General features: G+C 48.0%; 1 protein-coding gene across 5 annotated transcripts in view; it reads left to right on the forward strand.

Annotated features, from left to right (window-relative positions):
- Positions 1-18,905: 18,905 nt before the first annotated feature.
- The window catches only part of PRR5L (proline rich 5 like), a 70,366-nt gene continuing 67,278 nt past the window's right edge, over positions 18,906-21,993 (forward strand). For 2 of the 5 annotated variants that reach the window (XM_034646600.1, XM_011233912.3), the window contains exon 1: positions 18,911-19,260. The gene's annotated coding sequence lies outside the window, so the exon portion shown is untranslated. Of the gene's footprint in view, positions 19,288-21,993 lie in introns of all 5 variants that reach the window. The other 3 variants (XM_034646601.1, XM_011233914.3, XM_019807239.2) reach the window with 3 other exon arrangements.

Genomic DNA, 21,993 nt, shown 5'->3' on the forward strand with positions numbered 1-21,993 from the left:
ATGACTTTTACATCGACAACAACTCACTTTTGTTGAGCATGTACTATGTGCCAGGCTGTGTGCTAAGCACATTTCATGGACTTCCACCCAGACTCCACGTGCCGGGTATGGCTGTGTTCCCATTTCATAGATATGGAAGCTGAGGCGCAACTCGCTTCAGGGATCCAGCCACTCAGTTTTGGGAGCGAGAGGTGAACCAGGTGGTCTGGTTTTTAACTCCTGAACTTACAAATGGCTTTTTAACTCCTGACCTATTTTAGTATAAAAGCTTCCATATTATCATGACAACTGTTGCTATTAGGGAAGCACGGTCCTTGATGGCAAGGAGAAAGCCATCTGATTTAGAAACAAGCACATCGTTGACCCTTGATCAGGTGGTTTCTGCAAAGTGCTGGGATGGCAGCCAGACTGCAAAGGCTTAGCTCTGTCCAGGGAGGTGAGAAAAGGGAGGCCTCCCTGTATCTATCACTTCCAGGAGTTGGACAGTAGAAGCGAGACAGAAATAGAATTGCAGCTACAGGGGGTAGCCCGCCGTGTGAAGGCTTGTTTTTCCTTCTCCCCAAGGTGATGAATACACCCTGTAAAGAAGGAAAGGGTGCTGGTGGAGGGGAAGAGGATGAAGATGCTGAGGAGGGAGGAAAGAGGCTTCCAATAAACATCTGGGAAGGGATGGAGCTCTCAGGGCAAGAGCAGAGGGTTTGCAGTCCAGCTGGATTTGGAAGAGATGTTTTTGGCTTTACTTGTTAATGATCCCCTGATGAATCAGGGGTTAAATGTTCAGTAATCTGGACTCACCCTGTCCTGAGAGCCCACATTCTCCTGGTGTGGATGGTCAGTTACCTAATTGTTTGGAGAAGTGGGTGTGCATCTCAGAGCTGCCCCTAGATAGCTGTGTGTTCTTGGACAAATAAGTCACTTCTTTTTGTTTTTCTTTTGAAATTTTTATTTATTTATTTGAGACAGAGAGAGACAGCACAAGCAGGGGGAGAGCAAGAGGGAGAGGGAGATGCACGCTCTCCGCTGAGCAGGGTGCCTGATGTGAGGCTCAATCCCAGGACTCTGGGATTGTGCCCTGAGCCGAAGGCAGACACTTAACTGACTGAGCTGCCCAGATGCCCCAAATAAGTCACTTCTTGTCTCTGAGCCTCAATTTCCCCATCTGTAAAGTGGCAGAGTTGAACTACAGATCCTGGATCCTTTCACCTGCAGCAGGATGAACACCTCTAATATGAAGAGAAAAACGCCCTGCTGTTTTAGGTAAGAAATTAATTCCCTTATCGTGTGATTTTTATTTGAGTGGGAGAGCAGCCACAGTCACTTCTCTGTGCCGAAGAGAGAGGTAATTTGACCAGAATTGTAAATGGGTCCGCAATATATTTATAAATGTGTATAATGTTCATTAAAATGGATTAATTTGTTACCATAATTCTAAGGGCATCGTTCCAAATACTACAAAAACATATGCCCTTGGGGCACCTGGGTGGCTCAGTCGGTTGAGTATCCGACTCTTGGTCTCTGCTCAGGTCTTGCTCTCAGGGTCGTGAGGTCAAGCCCTGCGTTGGGTTCCACGCTGGGTGTGGAGCCTACTTCAACAACAACAGCAATGCATGTCCTTCATGAGCCGTATACATATGTGAGCCTCAGGCCCGTCATGCCTGAGTTGCTAGCTCCCTGCGGGAGAGCAGCGCCTTGTCATTTGAATACGCTCGTCCACGCATCCGTAGTGGGATGGCAGATCTCCCCAAGAGCCTACTTGTCAGGAGGGAGGACCAAAGCGTGTGTTTGTGCGGCCAGCCATCTGCTGGTGACAGCATTTACTGGGCAGAATTTGCCGCAGCCACGAGAGCTCTAACTCAGTAGCAGCACAGAGAGCCTACTATGTGTCAGGCACCAAACAGGAAAATGAGGACCGTGCATGTCAGTTTGGCTGATCAAAGCCCGTAACCACAATAAAAACACAAAACAGGAAACCACGTCAAGTATCTCACTTTCTGGTGTGCAGCCATTAGGAACACGAGGGGTGCAGTGCCTCAGCTAGGGGTGTGTGTGTGTGTATGTGTGTGTGTGGTCAGTATGGAGTAAGAGGCTGAAGAGGGTACAAGGTTCTGCACGCACCCAGGGAAAGCCCTGCACAATGACGCCTTTCTCTCATTATGAATATGTTACTGCTCGAGAACACTTACACCCAGTGATCCAGCAGCTTAGATCCACGCACGCACGCACACGCGTGCACACTCAAACACACACGCACACTCTGACTTCTGTAGCGCCTCGGTGTGCACTGTGGCCCTAAGCCAGCCCTTTGATTCAAGATGCAGGTCGCATCCTACAGTAGCAAAGTGTGGTCTGGGGGCCTTTGAAGTTGCCCTCAGAACCTGTGCAGTCACGACGGGCCCCGTGCTCAGTGTAACGCTCTGTGCGGCTGCCTTGAAATTCTTAATGTCTTTCGGACAAGGGACCCCACACATTTAACTGCACTGCAAATTATGTAGCTGCTCTTAGTTGTTTGAGACCCTTGGTTGTTTGAGAACCTTTCGTGGGGTTCTTGAGCTCAAAACTATTCTAATACTAATACGTGAATGACACAGTGCTCCATTATTTGCCTTTTCTTTTCCCATTCTCACACGAGAGCACGGTGGGCTTTTCCAACAGCTGTAGGACATGGCTATTATGACAGGCTGAATGCAGAAGCAGGTATGAGAATCTGGTTATTTTCTCCTAAGCTGGGCACTAAAGAGATTGGCAGAAATGAAAAACGATGCCACTCTTCTCACTGCATATAGTTTGCTTTTGGAAAATATAGTCAGTCTTCATGAAGATGTTATTTATGTTAACATGCAATGGGTGAACCCCGGGCTGAATCTGAAGGACAAGCAGGAGCACTGATGTCCAAGGGCAGGAGAAGATGGGTGTCCCAGTTCAGGCAGAGAGCAGATTCACCCTGCCTTTGCCTTTCGTTCTATGCACACCCTTCACGCGATTGGGTGAGGCCCACTCGCGTTGGTGAGGATGATCTCTTCTCCCGGGTATACCAACTCAAAGGCTAATCCCTTCCAGCACACCCTCACGGACACACCCAGAAATGTGTTACCGGTCATCTGGGCACCCTTAGCCCAGTCAGGTTGACATTAACCATCACACAAGGTCACTTATGCAGGTAAATCTATGTCTATCAAAAAACGAGGCAAAGACATTATCCGTTCCTTAAACTTGACCTTCTTGCAGAATTTCCCGAAGTGTCATCTGACGCACATCACTTGCTTTACTTGTTTCTCTCCTTCATAAAGGCTTCAGGCCGGCTGATTCCAGGTAGTATCTAGCCATTGGAGTGTCCCAAAATGGAATGGCTGCTTTAAGAGGCAGTGAACATCTCTTCCATGTCTTCCCTCCAAGGGTCCAGACTGCCCCCTTCCTGTGGGTGCTGGCGAGGGGCCGTCATGAGGCAGAGAGTTGGAGGTAGTGACCTTTGAGGTCCCTTGCACTTCTGGAATGGCGGATGAGGGTCCTTTGCCTTACCAAGTCCAAACTCACAGGTTGAAGTGATAACCAATGGGTCCCTATCTTCAAAGGAAAGAGAGAGAGGGGACATTCTGTCAGCACCGAAGCAGTGGAGCAGTCACTGGAGATTCCAATCTTGCTTACGAGACTGGGGTACCAGCTGGAGCCTGAAGAGAACTTTCTCCCAGGGGTGTGCACTAGAGAGAACCGGGGCGGGGTGTGGGTGGTGGGCAGAGTGGGAATGGGAATCGCGTGTTCTCGTTCTTATGACTCTGACTCACTGAGATTGACATTTTTTTTAAGTCACGGATATGTCCCTTCCCTTTTTGGGGGCCTCTTTCCTTCACTTTTAGGACCAAAGTCCTGACGGGGTTTCCCCCCACTTGTCCTTTGAAAATCCATCTTATAAACGAATGCTAAGGTGCTTGGCTGTTAATAGTTGCACACGTTACCCTTGGAAAAGAAAACGGAGATCCTGGAGACAGTATCTTTACCCTAAGGAACAAATCTCCTAGGCAGGAAATGTTAGAGGCTAGGCAAGCTGTACAGACATTTGGGGGAAAGCGCATGTTCCTAGTACTTTTCAAACCATGCCTGTTGTTTTAGAGGGGTAATCAATTATGCCTGTCCTTCCTTCCTCCCTGCCTCTGTCTTTCCTTCTTCATTCCCACTTTTCCTCTTCCAGAAGAACCTCTGTGATAGCTCAGGAATTGCCCAGGTATTGGGATTTGGAGATAAATAACATGGTGTCGTTGACTGCGTAACTGGTGCGTGGAGACAGGTGAGGTGACCGCCATGACACACTGAGGCAAGGCGCTAAGGGACGGTGTGCTAAGTGCTAGGGCAGCCTGCCTGGGATGCAGGGGAAGGATAGATCCTTGACCTGGCTCGTGGAGGGGGCAGTGGGTGTTCATCAGGGGGAGAGAGAGCAAGGGGCTCCAGGCCCAGGGAGGTTAAGTAAGCTGCCCTAGTTCGCATTGGTAGGTTGCTGGATCGGCGTTGAAACCTGGTTCGCCTCCATAGCTGGCACCCTTGACCTGTATGCGGTACTGCCTTTTCCTAGACCGCCAGCAGTTCGGTGAGACCCAGCACAGGGTGAGGTGGGGGAAAAGCGTGGCTGGGAATAAGGCCTGTGGTCCAGGTTCACTTAGCATCCCTTTAGTCACAGGGATAAACAGAAAAGGGAGGCAAGCATTTATGGGCCAAAGAAAAGTAAGGCCCCACTCCTCGAGGTGCTATTAACTTCTATGGGTGTCCTAAGATATTTAACATATACTCATTGAGCGCCTGTCCTGCCCCTGGTCGGGTATCACTCCCAGCCTCTGGAGCTCCCGTGCCACCTCTTCGCAGCGTAGTGGGGACAGACTTGCAGAGCTAAGCAGGGTTCACTGTGATCGGCTCTGCCACTTCCACTGACGCTGTGGGTCCGGCTCCGCATCACTTCCTTAGAAGCCCTTCCGTCCCTTCTAACAAATAATCTGACCCGGCTTTTCTTTCCTCCCTTCCTTCCTCCTGCTCCCTCCATCCCTGCTCCCTCCATCAGAAGAGCTGTGAACCGAGCCCAGGGCAGGTTTCCTGCCCCCGCGGGGACAATGAGGGCCCAGCTCCTAGACCAGCCAAGTAAGCAGGAGTTGACCCATCTCTGTCACAGGGATTTGGTCCCCTTTACCTGCCTGACGCTGGCTGAGGGCTTACTTTTCCATGGCTAGCAGCCCGAGGAGGATGGCCCACCCCTCCCACAAGAATGCAAAGAAACAATCAGCTATTAATTTTCAGTGGGACGCACAGGAACCGACTGGGCCAGGAAATCTAAATCGAACAGTGATGTCATTCAAGCTCCCTGCTCCCGTTGAACTTCCAGGACTGCAGAGGACTCGGTGTTCCTGTTTTGCAACCCTCCTCCCCCTGCTAGTGGGAGGGTACCTCACTTTTAAATGAGGTGTCCGCTTGCTCTCAGCAGACAGCACTCTGTGGTGGTTCAGCCCAAAGTCGAGGGAGCCGGACTGTCTGGGCTTGGATCCCATCTCTGTCACCTGCTATGTGGGCAAGTTTCCCACCCATGGAGACGATGCCTCCGGTTCCTGGTTCCTCATCTTTGAAGTCAGAATAATAATAGGACCAGCACTGTGCTGTTGTTTCATAGTAGTATGAGAATCAAATGAGGGGATACGTGTGATGTGCTTGGAACTACGCACTTTTAAGTGTTAAAGTAACGAAATAAATATATTTAATTATCCAACATCGCACGGTACTTGCCTCTGTCTTTTCTTTCCTTCAGGATGTCTGTCATCGGACAGAGGGAACGGACTTAGGGAAAGAGGCTAAGAGCAGGGATTTGAGGGTTAAACTACCTCAGTTCCAGATCCTCATTCTACCACTTAATTAGGGGTGGTCACCTAGTCTCTCTGCTCCTCAGTTTCCTCATCTGTAAAATGGGGGTTATAATTGCACCGATTTCCCGGGACGGTCATGGAAACGAGCTGTGTCAAGTTCTTAGTGTCGTGCCTGGCACATAGGAAGTGCTCAACAAATTTTGGCTGTTATTATTGGGCAGACCCCCAAAAGTGCCCTATAAATGCACCGATTTCGACTGCACCAGCTACAATAATGCCGAAGCTAAGGCCCTGAGCAAGTGTGGCTGGAGCCTCAAGCCGGCTCCTAGGGGCTGGTCGTGTGCTGACTCACAAAAACGTGGCACCTTGGCGAGGCGTGGAAGAACTGAACCACGCTGCCTTTGAGTCCTGGCTCTCCTGCTTGCAAGAGGTGTGACATTGGGCAAGTTAACATCTACAAACCTCAATCTGTTTCCTTCCTCCCTCCCTTCCTTCCGTTAATAAATATTTATTGAGTGTCTCCTCAGCGGAGGCACGGTGCTGGGTTCTGGGTATTCAGTACTAGGTTCTGGGTATTCCCCACATGGACGGGTCAGTGGTGCGTCAGAGGCAGCCTGGAGGGAGGAAATGGGTGCCTGTCTGCTGAGGGCCCACTGGGGGGCCTGCTACCCAGCGTGTCCGCAGCAAACACGGCTGCTCGTGCTCGTTTCCTAGCAGAGATCCTCGGTTCACATCGATCTCCGGCCTCATCATCCTTTCTTAGGAAGAAGGTGACTGGCTCGTCACTCTTTTCTCCAGCCCAGATGAGATACTTAGGCAGGTCAGGGGAATGATTGTTCAAGGTTACTCGTTTTGTTTCTGCAGCGGAAAGTGAAGCAGGGATATTTTTTTTTTCTCTGTAAATTTAGGATACTATCAGTAGATTAGTCATCCAAGAAATTAAAAATCAGAAAGCACAGTCTACTCAGTAGACTCAATTAAGATCCTGCCTTGATCTTATTTAATCCCGGGCCCTCTTCAAAGCAAATTTGACTGGCATGCAATTCTGCCTAGGACAGCATCTCCCCACTCACGTTCTGTGGAGCACCATATCCTCGAACTGTTGATATTATTCCATGCAAAGCAATTAAATCATTGAGTTTCTTTCCTGCAGACCACCTCCGAGTTCTTGATAGACTTCAGCATTTCTGCTATTGTATGTAGTAGTTCCCAAAATTATTTGGCTAAGGGACCTTTCTCCAGTAACAGTAGCTACGTCTCGTGGTATCACCCTTCCTCAGAGAACAGTCGAAGTCTAAGCTCGACTTCATTGATGGAAGCCATGCCGAAACACCCGAACTCCAGTAAGTGAATATCATCCCTGGGAGGAGAAATAGAACAGACGGTGAGTAATGGGCTGGTATGTGTTCTATCAGGCCAGAACTGCCCCCACTTAATGCTAGAGAAATGAACAGAGAGTTCTTTGTAAAGGCTGGCCATCCACCTGCCAGCTTGGCTCGTCTTGACTGCAGGGGACATTCAAGCACCGCTGGGTACCACTGTCTTAGGGGACAGGGCATCTTTCATCCATCCACTTTCTGCTATGGCAGAATTCTCCTTATTTCCCACATCCAGCACAGAAGCTCCTGCAGCTGGTGTTTTGAATGAGAATATTTATCTTCCCCAAACAGCTATGCAACTTCCTCTCCCTCATCTGGGAGGTCAAGTTGACTAAGGGGAGGGAAGCGCCTACAATGGGAAATAAACCCTTGGGGTTATTTTTACTTCTGACAAGTGTGTGGCCTTGAGAAAGGACTAAACCACCCATGTGAGCCTGGATTTCTTCATCTGTAAAATGGGAGTAATCACAGCACCCATGCCATAGTGTTGTCTGTGATGGGGGAGATACTGCGTTCGAAACACCTGGCACGGTGTCAGTACGTCATACATTTATGTCAATTGTAATTGTTGTTATTATCGATTCCATATTTGTGTTTTCCTGTATGTGTGTGAGAGAGAAAGAGAGAGAGAAGAAGAAGAAGGGGGGAAGAGGAGGGGGAAGGAGAAGAGAAGGAGGAGGGGGAGGGTGGAGAGGAAGAGGAAGAAAGGAGGGAGGAGGAAAGCATGTGCAATACTTTGGGTATAATGGGGATTCCATCTTGCAAAGGAAGATATAGATGAAGACGGAAAATGAATAAATTTCCTACTAATGCTGACTCTTTCACCTGAAGAGATCATTTATCAATGTCATTCTAGGCAGAGTCCTAGAAAGCAATATTACTGACTATTGATTAACTAGTATCTTAGTTTATACATTAGGCTCTGGAGAATCTCGTTAGTATGAGTCAATCCCAAAGAGTTTACTTTGCACAGGATGCGCCTTGTGGGTATATCATGGTACCCAGGACACCATACTCATGGATAGGGTTGCATGAGGGATTCTGACTCTGAGGAATGTGGCCTACATTGTCCCAAGGGATTTTTCATCAGGCCTCTTAATCATAGCCTAGATGAACTATCCAGGCCAAGACTCTTTCCCTGTTTCTCTCCCTGTCTCCTTCTTTCTCCTTTTCCCGTCCCTCCCCTCCCCTCTGCTGCTTTCCCCTCCCCCTCAGACAGGAATGAATAAGCATAAACACATTCTTGCTTTTTCCATTTGCCTCCGTACATATCCAACACAGACTACTATCTTATATCGTTATATTAATGTGATTATGCTCCTTACTTTTATTTTATCTGTTTTTGACATGGGGAGGGTCTGAATATCTTATTTCAAGATTATAATTTTATTTCCATGTTCTTGGTTGAAGTCTCCCTTACATTCAACAATATTTTTTTTTAAAGATTTTATTTATTTATTTGACAGTGATAGAGACAGCCAGTGAGAAAGGGAACACAAGCAGGGGGAGTGGGAGAGGAAGAAGCAGGCTCACAACGGAGGAACCTGATGTGGGGCTCGATCCCATAACGCCGGGATCACGCCCTGAGCCGAAGGCAGACACTTAACTGCTGTGCCACCCAGGAGCCCCTCAACAGTATTTTTTAATACGATGGTATGTTTGTATTGTGATAATACGATAAACATCCTTGTATAAAGAAAGGCTAAAACATATGTAAACCAAATTGGGAATTGAAGATGATCCTAGGCTTTACCATAAAGGAATCAGGATCATTTATCTAGGGAAGCAAACATTAACAGACAACAAACACACAATGTTTGAAGGTGGCACTTCATTACTTTGCTAGTGTCACTAAACAGATCAAACAACACTGTTGCAAGCACTATACACACTTTTCACATAACTCTCATAAATCTCATTTAGACCTTATAAAATCCCCCCAAACCAACTTGTGTCTGCAAGTGGGATTCCAACAGATTAAGGAACTGTCCCCAAATAGTACCAAAGTGTAGGCTTCTTCCCCACACGGAAACACTTCTTGACTGCAAGGTCTGGCTTATAGTAGGATGACTGTCCCAATCAAGACATGTGTTGCAAAGGACAGCCTTACCCGTGCCCTGTACCCTGTACCCCACTATCTCAAATGAAAGGGCTGGGGCCACTCAGGGAAACAAGGACAAGCTGGGTTTCCTGGGAACTGGGGCCAAGAAGAAGCATCTCACCACCCCTCCCCCCTCTCCCTCCATCTGTGTGTGTCTGTGCGTGCATATGCACACCCTGGGGCAACTCTTGTCATGAGGTGCTCAAGATTGGAGGACTCATTCATTCATTCCTTCAACAAGTATTTATTGAGTTCCTATGTGATGTGGAGATCGTGGACAACCTTGACAGTGGTTTTCTCAGAACAGAGAGGTTGAAAGCCTGACTGGAGAGAGTCAAAGAAAGAAAAAGAGAAGAAATAGTAAGGACAATGAACATGGGAAACTCTTTCAAGGTGTTTTGCTCTACAGAAACCAAGATGGTGGGAGTGGAGGGACGTCCCACACCTCCCCCTCAAAAGGGGAGGAATGTGGGGGTTAGGGTCTGGTGCACAACGGAGGGTTTAGCCTCAGCTTCTCCAGCAGCAGGAGGGAGGCAGAGCACGACAGCTGACTCTGGCGGGTGGATAGGCACAGCCGCGGCAGCATGTGTGTCTCTATCAGGTCCGGCTGCTGTAACAACTAGGCTGGGAACTCACAGCAGACATCATTCTCTCACAGATATGGAGGCTGGGTGGTCCCAGATCAAGGTACTGGCAGATTTGGTTCTTGGCGAGGACCCTTTTCATGGCTTGCAGATGCCCCCTTCTTGCTGTGTGCTCACATGACTTTTCCTTGGTGGAGAGAGACAGAGAGAGATTAACAATCTTGTGTCTAGCTCTCTTTTTGTAAGGGGACTAATCCCATCATGAGTGCTCTATCCTCATGACCTCATCTAACACTGATCACCTCCCAGGGGGCCCACCTCCAAATACCATCACACTGGGGAGAAGGGCTTCAACATAAGAATTTGGGGGGAGACAAACCTTCAGTCCATAGCATTATGGAAAGTACGTTCCTATGCTCTCGATCAAAGAAGGAACAAAGATTCTCAGATGAGAGTGAGGATGTGTGAGAAAATTTGGGAATGTTGGAGATGTTGGGACAGTGACTAGACTACTCGTGTGGATGCTGAGTGGCATTAGAACCCAGGAGCGGGGGAAGCGTGGATTTAAAGTGAAATCAGGCAGTGTGGTTGGGTGTGTTTCTCCAGGCATGTTTAAACTGATGCAAGCACCGAGGAGGAGAATCAGACTGAACAACCTTGACCTAGCAAAGCAAATACAATGAAGTGAGAAATGGCAAGGGAGTGTAGGGTGCATGTGAGGAAGTTAATATCATAATGGAATCTAATCTGGGTGAGGAGGGAAGTGAGGGATGACAGGCCATGAAAGGTAATAGATTTCAGGGAGTTGCAGAATTATGGGAGTCAGGATACTGGAGGAGTGAACTGGAAAGTTAGAGAGTAGAAGAGGGTGGCAATAGGAAACGACAAAGTCAAGGCTGACTGTGAGAGTGAGTGACTGCAGTAGAGTGGAGAACAAGATCACTGGAGCAGAGGTTAAGGAACTGAGCTGCCAGGACATTGGAAAGATTTTGTCTATGAATATTGAAATAATCAAGGATTAAAGCAGGAGCAGGAGCTAAGGCAGTGAACCAGGACTTAAAGCTTCAAGGAAAGAGAGGAATAACCTGGGAGTCTGCAATGACCACAACAAGGAGGGGAAATGAGTAGACTTCATCTGATGGTTCGATGGGGATTTTTAGGGTGGGAATGTAGTCTTGACAGTGGCACAAGGAGCAAGGAAAGCAAGCATTCTCCTTCACAGTCCAGGGATAGAAGGAGTGTCGGAGAGAACCCACCACCATACGAGAGGATTTTGGGGGAGGGAAAGTTAGAGGGCTCAGTTAGAACAGTGATTCTCAAAGTGTAGTTTAGGAACCCCAGGGAGTCTCTGAGTCCCTGTCACAGATCCACAAGTCAACAACTATTTTCATAGTAAGACTACGGTATTATTTGTCTTTTCGCTCTCATTCTCTCACAAGTGCACAGTGGAATTTTCCAGAGGCTACGTGATGTGTGATAACACCACAGATTGAATGCAGAAGTGGATAGGAGATTCCAGCTGTCTTCTATTAAGCCAGAAGTTAAAGAGATTTGCAGAAATGTAAAACAATGCCATTCTTCCCGTGACTTTAAAAATAAACAGTTTTCATAAAATATTAGATGGTTTTATTAGTTATTTTAAAGTTAGTAAGTTCATTTTCATGTTTAATTTCAAATCCAGTATGTATTGATGGATATAACCCACATGAGCAAAAGTTCTTTGGGGTCCTCTTCTAAGAGTGTCACCTGAAGTTTCCAGAGAACACAACAGAAGGTTCTAGGGAATGGGGAAGGGCTGGGAGACTGGTCAGAAATGGGAATGGAAATGGCCATGTGGTGATGACAGTATGAAGGATTAAGGGTAACCTTGAGCCCCGGCTTCTTGCATTGATGGGCAGAGACAGGGATGAAGGCCTTAGGGAGGCTAGTCCTGAGTACCTGAAGTCAGAGGGTAGTGATGAGTCTGAGTGCTGCCAGGAGGCCAGGAGCACACTGAGCCAGCTACCGCTGGGAGAGACATGGCGCCAGGAGACCAGCCATCCCACATAGCATTTGAATCCTTAAAGGGAGTCTGACTGGTGCTCCTCACCTGCTCTTCTGTCAGGTGCCCCTTCCCAAGACCAATCACCTGCACTAGTGGTAGGATGATTCACTGCCCATCCTGCAAAATCTGGAAGAGAGTATGGTCTGGGCAGGCATTCTCAAATGACTGCTACAATGAGTAAGGAAAATGAAATAACTTTTTTGGGAACACCTTTGAGTATTCAGTCTTGCCTGAAGGTGCAGAGTTGGGTTGGGCATATGCTGATCTAACATTGTGACACAAAAAATTGGGGTACATGGTTTGCTATGAATGTCTTCCATTGCCTCTGGATGCAAAAGGCCTTCTGAGAGATCGGGCAATACGACATCAGCATCTTTGGATGTGGCAGTGGTGAGCGGGTTGATGTATACAGACAGATTCCTACAGCAGTGGAGAAAGTCTGGAGATGGACGTGCAACAGTGGTTGGTTGGTGGAAGAGGGAGCCCAAAGAATCCGCTCAAACCAGCCATTTTGCCCGATTGCAGAAGACACCATTCACACTGTAATTCAAACAACTGATGTCCCTTGCAGTTGTGTAAGGCAGAAGCCCTGACATGAGAACCTTCCCTGTGCATGTCAAAATCTTACTTTGGCAGTGTTTGCCTTAACATCTGATCATGATGTCAACACGTGAATGTATTGCATTTAAAAATATTTAACTCTGGGGGGCGCCTGGGTGGCACAGCGGTTAAGCGTCTGCCTTCGGCTCAGGGCGTGATCCCGGCGTTATCAACCAGATCAACACAATTCCATAATCACAGGAAAGTAAAAGAGCTTGCAAATATAAAGATTCAGTGAATAAAAAATAAAAAATTTTGCAGTGTGTTTAAATGTGCCACATTCGGAGAATGTGCTCAAAAGAGCATTTATTTCCTACCCCCTCCCACTGAACTGTGAGTAGGGACATAGATCAATTTCCCTCTCCATTGGATAATTCCCATCAGCCTTCAAAACACGCCTTACTCATTTTCACCCATTTAAAAGTAATCAAACCATCAAATCAACAGACTTTCTCTTGACCCTGCAACCCCCTCCAGGTACATCCCCATTTCTCTGCTCCCCTTCATGGCAGAATTCTTTGAAAGAGTTTAGTATTCCTTGTCTCCTTCTCTTCAATGCTGTCTCCCCTCAGCCCACTCTGATGGGATTTCCTCCCACACCACCCCACTGAAAGGACCCTTATCAAGGTCACCAATGTGGCTTTGTCAAAGTTAATTCGCTGTTCTTGTTTCATTTTTTGACAGCATTGGAGATCCTTGACCGAGCCTTCCTTCCCGGTACGTCTTCTTCTCCAGGGCTCTGTATCACACTCCCTTGGACTTCCCTAGCTCATTAGCGACTCGTTGCTTTTCATTCTTCTGCTGCTTGCTCTTCTTTTATTAGGCTCCTCTATTCTTCCTGGCTTCTCCTCTCTGTCCATACTCACTCCTCAAAGCATCTCACGCAGTCCTTTGGTTTGCAATACCATTTGTATACAATGAGAGGTCTCAAATTTATCTCTCAAAGCCCTCAATGCCATCTCATATATGCAAATGTCTGTTGGACATCTCTGCATGGCTCTCACCCAGGCATTTCAAACTCCATAGAGCTACCGCAGAGCTAGGGATTCTCGTTCTGCCTGCACTCTCCATTCTGTCTTTCCCAGCTCAGTGAATGGCACCATTATCCACCCCATTGCTCAAACAAAAAACTGAAGCCTCACCATGATGCCTATCCCTCCTCACGTGGCCTATCCATCAGAAAATTCCATCATCTCTAGTTCAATGTTTGACAAATATAATTGCTCCACACCTAATCCAAGTATTGTCATCTCTTCTTTGGCCTACTGAGGCCACCTCCTTGAAGGGACTGCCCTCATTTTGCCCTTTTTCTAGTTCATCTGCCACCCACCAGCCAGATCATGTTACTTCCGCTCTAAACCCCTCTGATGACATCCCACTGTGGCCAAACCCTACCCTGACTTACCAGGTCCTGTGGGATCTGACCCTGATCTATTTCTTGGACCCCCTCTTGTCCCGCTTTCCACCTGGTTTCTATGCTTCCACCATAATGGTTGTCTTCTCATCCCTCTCACTTGCCAAGCTTCTTCCTGACTCAAGGTCTCTGTATTGGCCATGTCTTCTGTTCGGAACATCCCTCTATTGCTATGGATTCTTCTTTTCATCATTTATATCTCAGCACCAAAGCTACCTTGGCTGAGGTCATCCCTGATGACCCTAGATAAAGCACTTCTCTTCCCTGTGGTCACTCCAGCACCCCATAGCCTCCTCACAGCAAAGGCCAGTCCTTGAAATTATCTTTGTGTGCTCATTTGCATGTTTATTGTTTGTTTGCTGCTCCTTGATGGTGGAGACTTTGTTTTGTTCACTGGCATCTCTGGTACTTGGTACCAAGAGGTGATCAGTCAGTATCTGTCAACTAACTGACTTGGAATTGCAGGAAGGAATAGTTGAAATCTGGATTACCCAGGGAAAATTCGGGTAGGATTGCTAAATTCTTTTCACTTTTAAGATGTGCTCATTCAAGTCATTCTCAAAATACAATCTCAAAACAATTACTACCCCCTTTCGAGTAGAGGCCAGATACTTGCCCATACCGGAAGTCAAAAACAGAGACCAATGACCAATGTACCAGTAACACTCCATTTTTCCCAAGGAAAGGATGAAGAGGACAAAAACGATTTTTTGTTTGTATCATCCACAGTGCTTCAAAGAACAAGCTTCAGGTACCTCCATTTGTGCACTGTGGAAGTTAAAAAGAGGACAGAAGGAGGGCAAACTTTTTTTTTCATCCGTGCGTGAAGTCTTCCTGCTGTGCCAAAGGTCACTGAGTTTACATCCTGGTGTTAGATCAGACGCTGAGCTGATTTCTCAGATGGTCCTGTTTTTATGGACTGTGCAGAGCTGCGGACGTATACTGAGCACTTACGCAAGGTTCTCTATCTAGATTGGTATTTATCATGAGTAACTACATTAACTTATTTTATGACCGAAGCCCTGAGAACCTGAAAAACTGTGTTCTAACGCTGCATGTGCCTGGGGGGCCTGCCTGTGCGCCTCACAAACTCCGTGCCTGGCCTCAGCACAATCTTAGATTCTCAGGACCTGCATTTTCCCATCTGCAAAAAGGAGAAAACATATGAAAGGATATGATGCTTTTCTTCATTGGAATGCCTTTATGACACTGTATGAGACATGGAGGTATTATGGAAGGAGGTCCAAACTTGAATGCCCAAAGTTAACACGTATTTATTTTACACCTATTGCATACTACAGATCCTTGAGGCATTCAATGATATGATTTTCTAAACTCAAGTGATTTTATTTTTTTTTTTAAAGATTTTATTTATTTATTTGACAGAGAGAGACAGCCAGCGAGAGAGGGAACACAAGCAGGGGGAGCGGGAGAGGAAGAAGCAGGCTCTCAGTGGAGGAGCCTGATGTGGGGCTCGAACCTAGAACGCCGGGATCACGCCCTGAGCTGAAGGCAGATGCTTAGCCACTGCACTACCCAGGCGCCCCACAAGTGATTTTAATTATCATTCAGAAACAGACCCAGTTAATCCTACTGAGAGAGTATTGTGTAGTACGAGAGAACTGAATTAATGTCGGGGATCCCTGCCTTATCCTTTTTTTACCTTGTGTCTAACTTTGGACAAGTCACCTCGCCCTTTCTGAACTTGGTCTGCTTAGGCTTTGGGGGACAGAAATGAGTTACGAAAATGAGGTGGGCAGGCATTGTTACAGGAACAAAGGAAAAGGAGAACAATACAGCACTGGAAGAGCAGAAACTGGGTGGTGGTTTTGATCCCAAGGCAGCCCCAAGGAGGGCCTTCTGCTTCTCCCTGTCTCGATGCCCACTTGCCTCCATCTCTATTCCAGAGCTTTCTTTACTTCAACAGTGTGCACACCATGTCAAGCAAGCAAGGTTTTGTCTAGAGGAAAGGTTCTCTTGCTGGGGAGAAAAATGATTCGAACCCATGCCATTTTATTGTTCACTGCTTCCTCACGGCTCTGGCCCCTCCTAACTAGGAGCCAGCATCCCTTCTCTGGCTGTACCAGGAACGCCAGGAAAGCGGGTGAAGTAGGCTGGGGTCAAGAAGTGGTTGAGACTGTGGCAAACTGACACCTGCCTGCCCTGTCTAGAGGGAGATGGGCTCAAGCACTAGCGGGTTGTGGCCGTGCGGGCTCACAGCATGAACAGCACCCGGCCTTTCAGATCTGTCAAGGCAAGCTGAAAAATCCACATTTTTGCATGAAGTGTTCTGATTCTTACATATTGGCAAGTAATTTTAAAAATGCTGACACCATGGGGTTCCAAAAATATGCTACCTGTAATCTACAACTAGCTGGACCACAGATGAGGCGGCTTCTAGAATCGAGAGTTTAAAGTCATGACCTCTCAGCTTCTGTTCTGGGTACTAGCTCTGTGTGTGTGTGTTCACATGTGTGCACTGTGTGTGTTCTCATTCCTGAGATGGAATCTGATTGGGGCAGTGTACCTTTTCCAGGCCAGAGTTAGTCACAGAAGTTTGTCACAGAGTTTGGCTGCATTTGGGTTAGGTACCTGCCCTTGATCTTAAAGGGACTGCCTAAGGCCTGCCTTTTCAGCAGGGACCTTTGTTCAGCCACCTTCCATCCCAGAGGCTGAGGCCATGGCAAACTATGTACCTGATATGTCTTCCAAAGACCTACAATTTTCATCTCCATAAATTAATGCTTAAATAGAACGATCTGTATTCGTTTGTCCTAACAAAATTCTGTTTCTTAAGAAAAGGCAATGTTCCATTGGCATTTAGATAGAATTTTGGTAAAAATGTGGGTGGTGATAAGTATAAGATACTGGTAGTAATAGTTATTAGAGAGAGGCTCTGATTTATACCAAATGTTGGCTACTTCTCATTTTAAGAAAATTCAGGTTACGAAATTCGCAACTCTTAGGTTTAGAAGAGACTTTAACCTCTTTAAACCTCCCTTCCAGTCCTTGAATACTCTTTTATGGCTTCCCCACAAAGCTGGCATCGCCCACATTGTGGGTACTTCTCTTTACTAAGGAGTACACTTCTTCCAGAAGGAGGTTCTTTTATCCTTGGATAGGCCTAGTGATTAAGTTTTTTTTCTTATTGCACAGTGCCCAACCCATCCTACCAGCCCAGTATCAATTTGCTGAATGAATCCATTTATGGATTATAGGATATTTACTGGGTGCATACTATGTGCCAGGCACTGTTCTAGGATCTTGAACAATATCAGTGAACAGAACAAATCCATGTTCCTGTAGAGCTGATGTTCTGGCCTGGAAGTAGGAGGTGGTGGGAGAGAGATACATTTTCTAAAAAAAAAAGTAAATTCTGTAATACCTTACAAGGTGATAGATGCAATGGAAAAAAGGAAAAGAGTCCAGCGAGAGGGATTGGGAGGGAGGAGTGAGTTACAGCTTGAAATAGAACAGGGTGCCCGCCCCCCAGCAAAGACTTGAAGAAGATGAGGGAGTTAGAATGTAGAGTGGGTGTGCCCAACCAGGGCTTCCTGCAGCCCTGTAGAAATAGCTCCTTTTTCACTTTCCTGACCTGAGAGATAATAATAGTAATAATAATGGCTTAATTTCTGTTGAAATCCCTCAGAGATTCTAAGCGCTTTGTCCATATGAATTCATTACATCCTTATAGCACTCCTGGGATCACTACTACTTTTATCCCCATTTTCAAGGGGGTGAACTGAGGCATAGCACAGGTTAAGTAACTTGGCTAATATCCTGCAGCTAGTAACAGGAGGAGGTGGGATACAAACTCTGACCTTCCAATCGGCTCTTGCCTTGGGCTCTTGAGACTTCAGCACAGCTGCCTTGAGGCCATCTCTCAAGTTCCTGCCCCTTCTGCTTTCCTTTCCCAGGCACGTGCCTGGAGCCTGGAGCTTTTCCATGCGTGTGATTTCTGGGATGAGATTTAAAGTCTCTTCACCACCCTGGGGTTTGAATTGGGAATCCTTGAATATCACTGGACAAGTGGGGCTTGGGGAACTTCTTCAAACCCCCTCAAGACCCCTCCCTTGGGCACACCCTGACCAAGCAACCCTTGCTTACATAGGTCTTGTAAGGTCACAGTGATCAAAAATAAACACTTATTTTTTTTCTCAGTTTTGACATAAAAAGACACATCTTTTCTTCAGCAAATGTCACTGTGGTTTCAAAGCCTAAGTGTGATGTTTGAGCGGACAGCATTTTAAAAGTATTTCCTGCTCAACCATAGGGTGAAATTATACAAGCCAGTGAGTCCTGAAAACAGCTGCCTCAAATTCTTAGCACCTGCAAAAAGAAAAAAAAAAAAAAAAAAAAAAAAGAAAGAAAAAAGAAAAAAGAAAAGAATGAAAGAAAAAGAAAATAATTTTACACTGTTTTTAATTTTGAGATTGGCTTGTTTTCTGTTGTTTCAAACTCTGAGGGACCCTCCAGTTCACTAAACCTTCAGCTGGAAGAGAATTTGGAAGCTTTAAAAGGGTTTTGCAAATCTAAGGGAGAGGCGTCACTGGAATTATATTTTCATTAATGCACTTAAAACCACTGTTCCTGGAATCGGCCTGGGGACTGTTCCTTGAAACAACAGCGAAAGTCCCAGTCTCTCTGGGACTCTAGTAAGCCTTAGAAACAACCCCATGGCTTCTTGGTAGAGTTTCCCTTGGTAGGGGGGATGCGGCGGAGATCCCTCGGTGGAGGTTAGTGGAGGGATCTCCTCTAGTGTGAGCTCTCTCTCGACCTGTGGCATCCTCCCAGGCTTTTCAAGTTGAGAGTTGGATTTCCTGAAATTGTTGATCTGGATGAAAGTGCAGGCGCCCCCTCCCCCTCCCCAGCGGAGCGAGAGTCGCTGCAGGGGGGGAGGAGTAGGAGGGGTTGAGGTGGGGTGAGGTGGGGGCCGCAGGAGAGAAACTAAAGCGATGAGCACAGGACAGGAAAAGTGGGAGGAGGAGGAGGAGGAGAAGAAGAAGGAGGGGGAGGAGGCGGCCTTGAGAGGAGAGAGGAGGGAAACGTGTCACCAGCCTGGCTCGGGGAGCTCCGCGGCCGCGGCGTTGGCAGACCCACGCTGGCGGATGGGAGGCTGGACGGGACCCCGCAGAGGCCAGCGCTGCGCGGGGAGGGAGGAGGGAGAGCGGGGCAGAGCGCGGCGGGAGAGCCCTCCAGGTCCGTCGTTGCTCTCCAGTGAGAAAACTTTCTCGGGAAGACCGGAAACTTTGTCCTGGGCGCGCAGAGTCTCGGGCGGAGGCGAGCTGCGGGTGTGCGCCACTCGAGGTGACTCAGCCCCGGGACCCCACGGGGGTGAATGGGGAAGTCCCGGGGAGGGGCTGGAATTGTCCGCTCAGCGACCGCGCAGGATTGAGCACGAACTCGCCGTGCACTCTGGGCATAGACTGGCGGGGCACGGGCCGGGGGGCTTGGGGAAAACGCCACATTTGGGGGCAACCGGATGGAGACCCCAGCACGGTGCAAGATCCTCAGATCCCACGCAGCAGGGGGACGGAGGGGACCGGACTGGCGACCCCCGGGTTGGGGCGGGGGGAAGCCGTGTGGCTTAGCGTGGGATGGGGGGATGCCGCCGACTGCGGGACCCCGGCTGTGCCAGGAGATCGAAAAAGAAAGTTTGCTTGTTTGCCTCTCTCGTTCTCCCTCGGCCTGAGGCGGCAAATCTAAAGAGTTGCCCCGGCTGGGGCGCGGGCGATCCGGCGCCCCGAGGCAGCCCATCTTTTCCTGCCGTCCCCCTTTTGCAGAGGCAGGCGTGGGAGGGAGGGCAGGGGAGCCAGGCGCTTTGTCCCGCGCTCTGCCGGGCTCCGCCGACTGGGGCGGGCCGGGGCGCAGCCCGCGAGACACCGGCCGGGGCGGGCGGCTGTCGGCGCCGGCGGCACTCCCGGTTCCACGCGGGCTTGCCCGTCCGCCCTCCATTTGGCCAAGCTTTCCTCTGCGCGCCTACTGTGCGCACGCTGGGGGCCCACTGCGCGCAGGGGGCGCTCCGGGGCCCCCAGCGGCCACGACCCTCCCTTCCCGGCACTGCGCCCCTGTTCCCGAGGGCGAGCGCCCGGGTCACATCAGGCTGTGTGTTTGCAAACTGTATTTCAGCAATCGGCTCTGGGGTGCCTCCCCGGTAGGCAGCAGGGTTTTTTCCCTGCGCCTGCCCTCGGTCACATGCCGCCGCCTCTTCCTCCGCGGTGCCGGGAGCCCGCGTTTTGTTTGTCAGCAGTAAGGCGGTATTTATAGACGCCGCTGCAGTCCTGCGGTGTGTAAGGTTTCAATTACTGCGATGTGCCCCACAAGACGGAAGGCTCACGCGCGGCCACTCGGAGGCACGTTTGCTCCCGAGACCCGCATGTTAAAAACTCTGGGTGGGTCTCCCGGCATCCCTGCTGGGGCGGAGTTCTGGAACCTGTTGTCCACAGGATCAGTGCAAATTCAAACGGCCCACGCGAAGGACCAAAGTGGTCAAGGGTGCTAACGGTCCGCACTCCCAACCAAAGGGTGCTCCTTGATGAAGTCTCTCTTTTGACCGATCTTTGGTGACCCTGACCACCGCGTGTTGCTGTCCTGACATTCCATTAGCCTACAAAATGTCCCGGTGCTGAGCTCGGGTGAATTGCTCTCTGGCGGAAGGCGCTGTTCTTGACACCATGAAGCAGCAAGTGGGTCAGGAGGGGAAATGGAGCTTGCAGATGCTAATTTAGCCACATTTTAAATGTAAGCGCCTGGTGAGGTTCCCAGTACCGCCGAGAAAGGTGCGGTGGGCCCTCCTCTTTTTGGAACCTGGCTGCAGTGTTGAGCTGTTCTAACCCACTAAGGGTACCGTTGAGAGCCTGTTCTGTAGGCAACTAGCAGAGAGAGGAAACACTGCTTGATCGATCCACAAAATTGCCTTCGGTTTTTCCAACCCCAACCATTGTCCTTTCTGTATTTTCCTGATGCTTCAAGCAGTCAGAACCAGGAATAGTGTAATAAAAGGAAGACATTAGAAATGAGCTAGTCCAACTGACTTGTTTCTCCAGGGCTTAGTTTAGACTACCTTGTTTCTTAATGAGGAGACCTCGTTTCGTTCAGATCCAGAGGTTCATGAATATTTATTTCGGGGGCTGAGATTTCAATAGTAATTGTTATTTGAACATTATAAAAATGTTCCCTTTATTTAGAAAAGGAGGAAGGGGGGCAAACACTCCTTGAGTTCTTATTATGTCTTAAACTTTGCCCTAAGAGACAGCGATAATATTATATAATCTGCACCAAAACAGTGATGAGGTAGGGACGGTTATAGCCCCATCACTATAATGATGAGCCCGCTGAGGCTTTGGGCAAACTATTTAAGCAGTTTGTCCCAAGGCGCACACGGGGGTTGAAGCTGAGGGTGGGGTCTCTAGTGGGGGCCGGTACTAGAGATGTTTCCCTTTGGTTTGTTGTTCCTCAGTTGTTGATTAGATCATCTTATAGTTGAGTAACTTGGTGGCTTCTTCTTTCTTATTTTTTCTCGATGTCACATAGTACCACAGGATGGCTCAATTATTGAAGGGAAAAAAAAAGTCCTAATCTTGTGTTTAGGAAACTGTTAACTCTGGTACCTGAAAATTTCATGCTGGTAGTACAGACCTAAATGTCATCATCTTCGGTTTGCTCACTGACAGTGCATGTGCAAGATTTAAACCCTCTATCTGTAGAAAATGGGATTATTAGGGCTTTGTGGATTTCTTAATTATTTTCCTACCCTCATTACTTCCTGTGGTCATTCCTTTTGTAGAGCCCTTGTACAAGATCAAGTGTACTGAAATCTTTCTTGAATTGCAGCCTTTTCCCTTCTAATGGTTTTTGCAGGACTAGACCAATACAGAATTGATTTGAGAAGTAGGGTGTGAGCCCCTCTGAGAGATCCTTACTCTGTTTAATGTTTGTCATTAAAAATTTCTTCCCTAGAGCTGCCTCTCTATATGCAAATGTTAAAAGTAATGCTTATAGACTGTATTATTTGTTAACAAGTCAGTGTGAATTAATATC

This window comes from Ailuropoda melanoleuca, chromosome 16 (genome assembly GCF_002007445.2).
Source record: "Ailuropoda melanoleuca isolate Jingjing chromosome 16, ASM200744v2, whole genome shotgun sequence".
Lineage (NCBI taxonomy): Eukaryota > Metazoa > Chordata > Mammalia > Carnivora > Ursidae > Ailuropoda > Ailuropoda melanoleuca.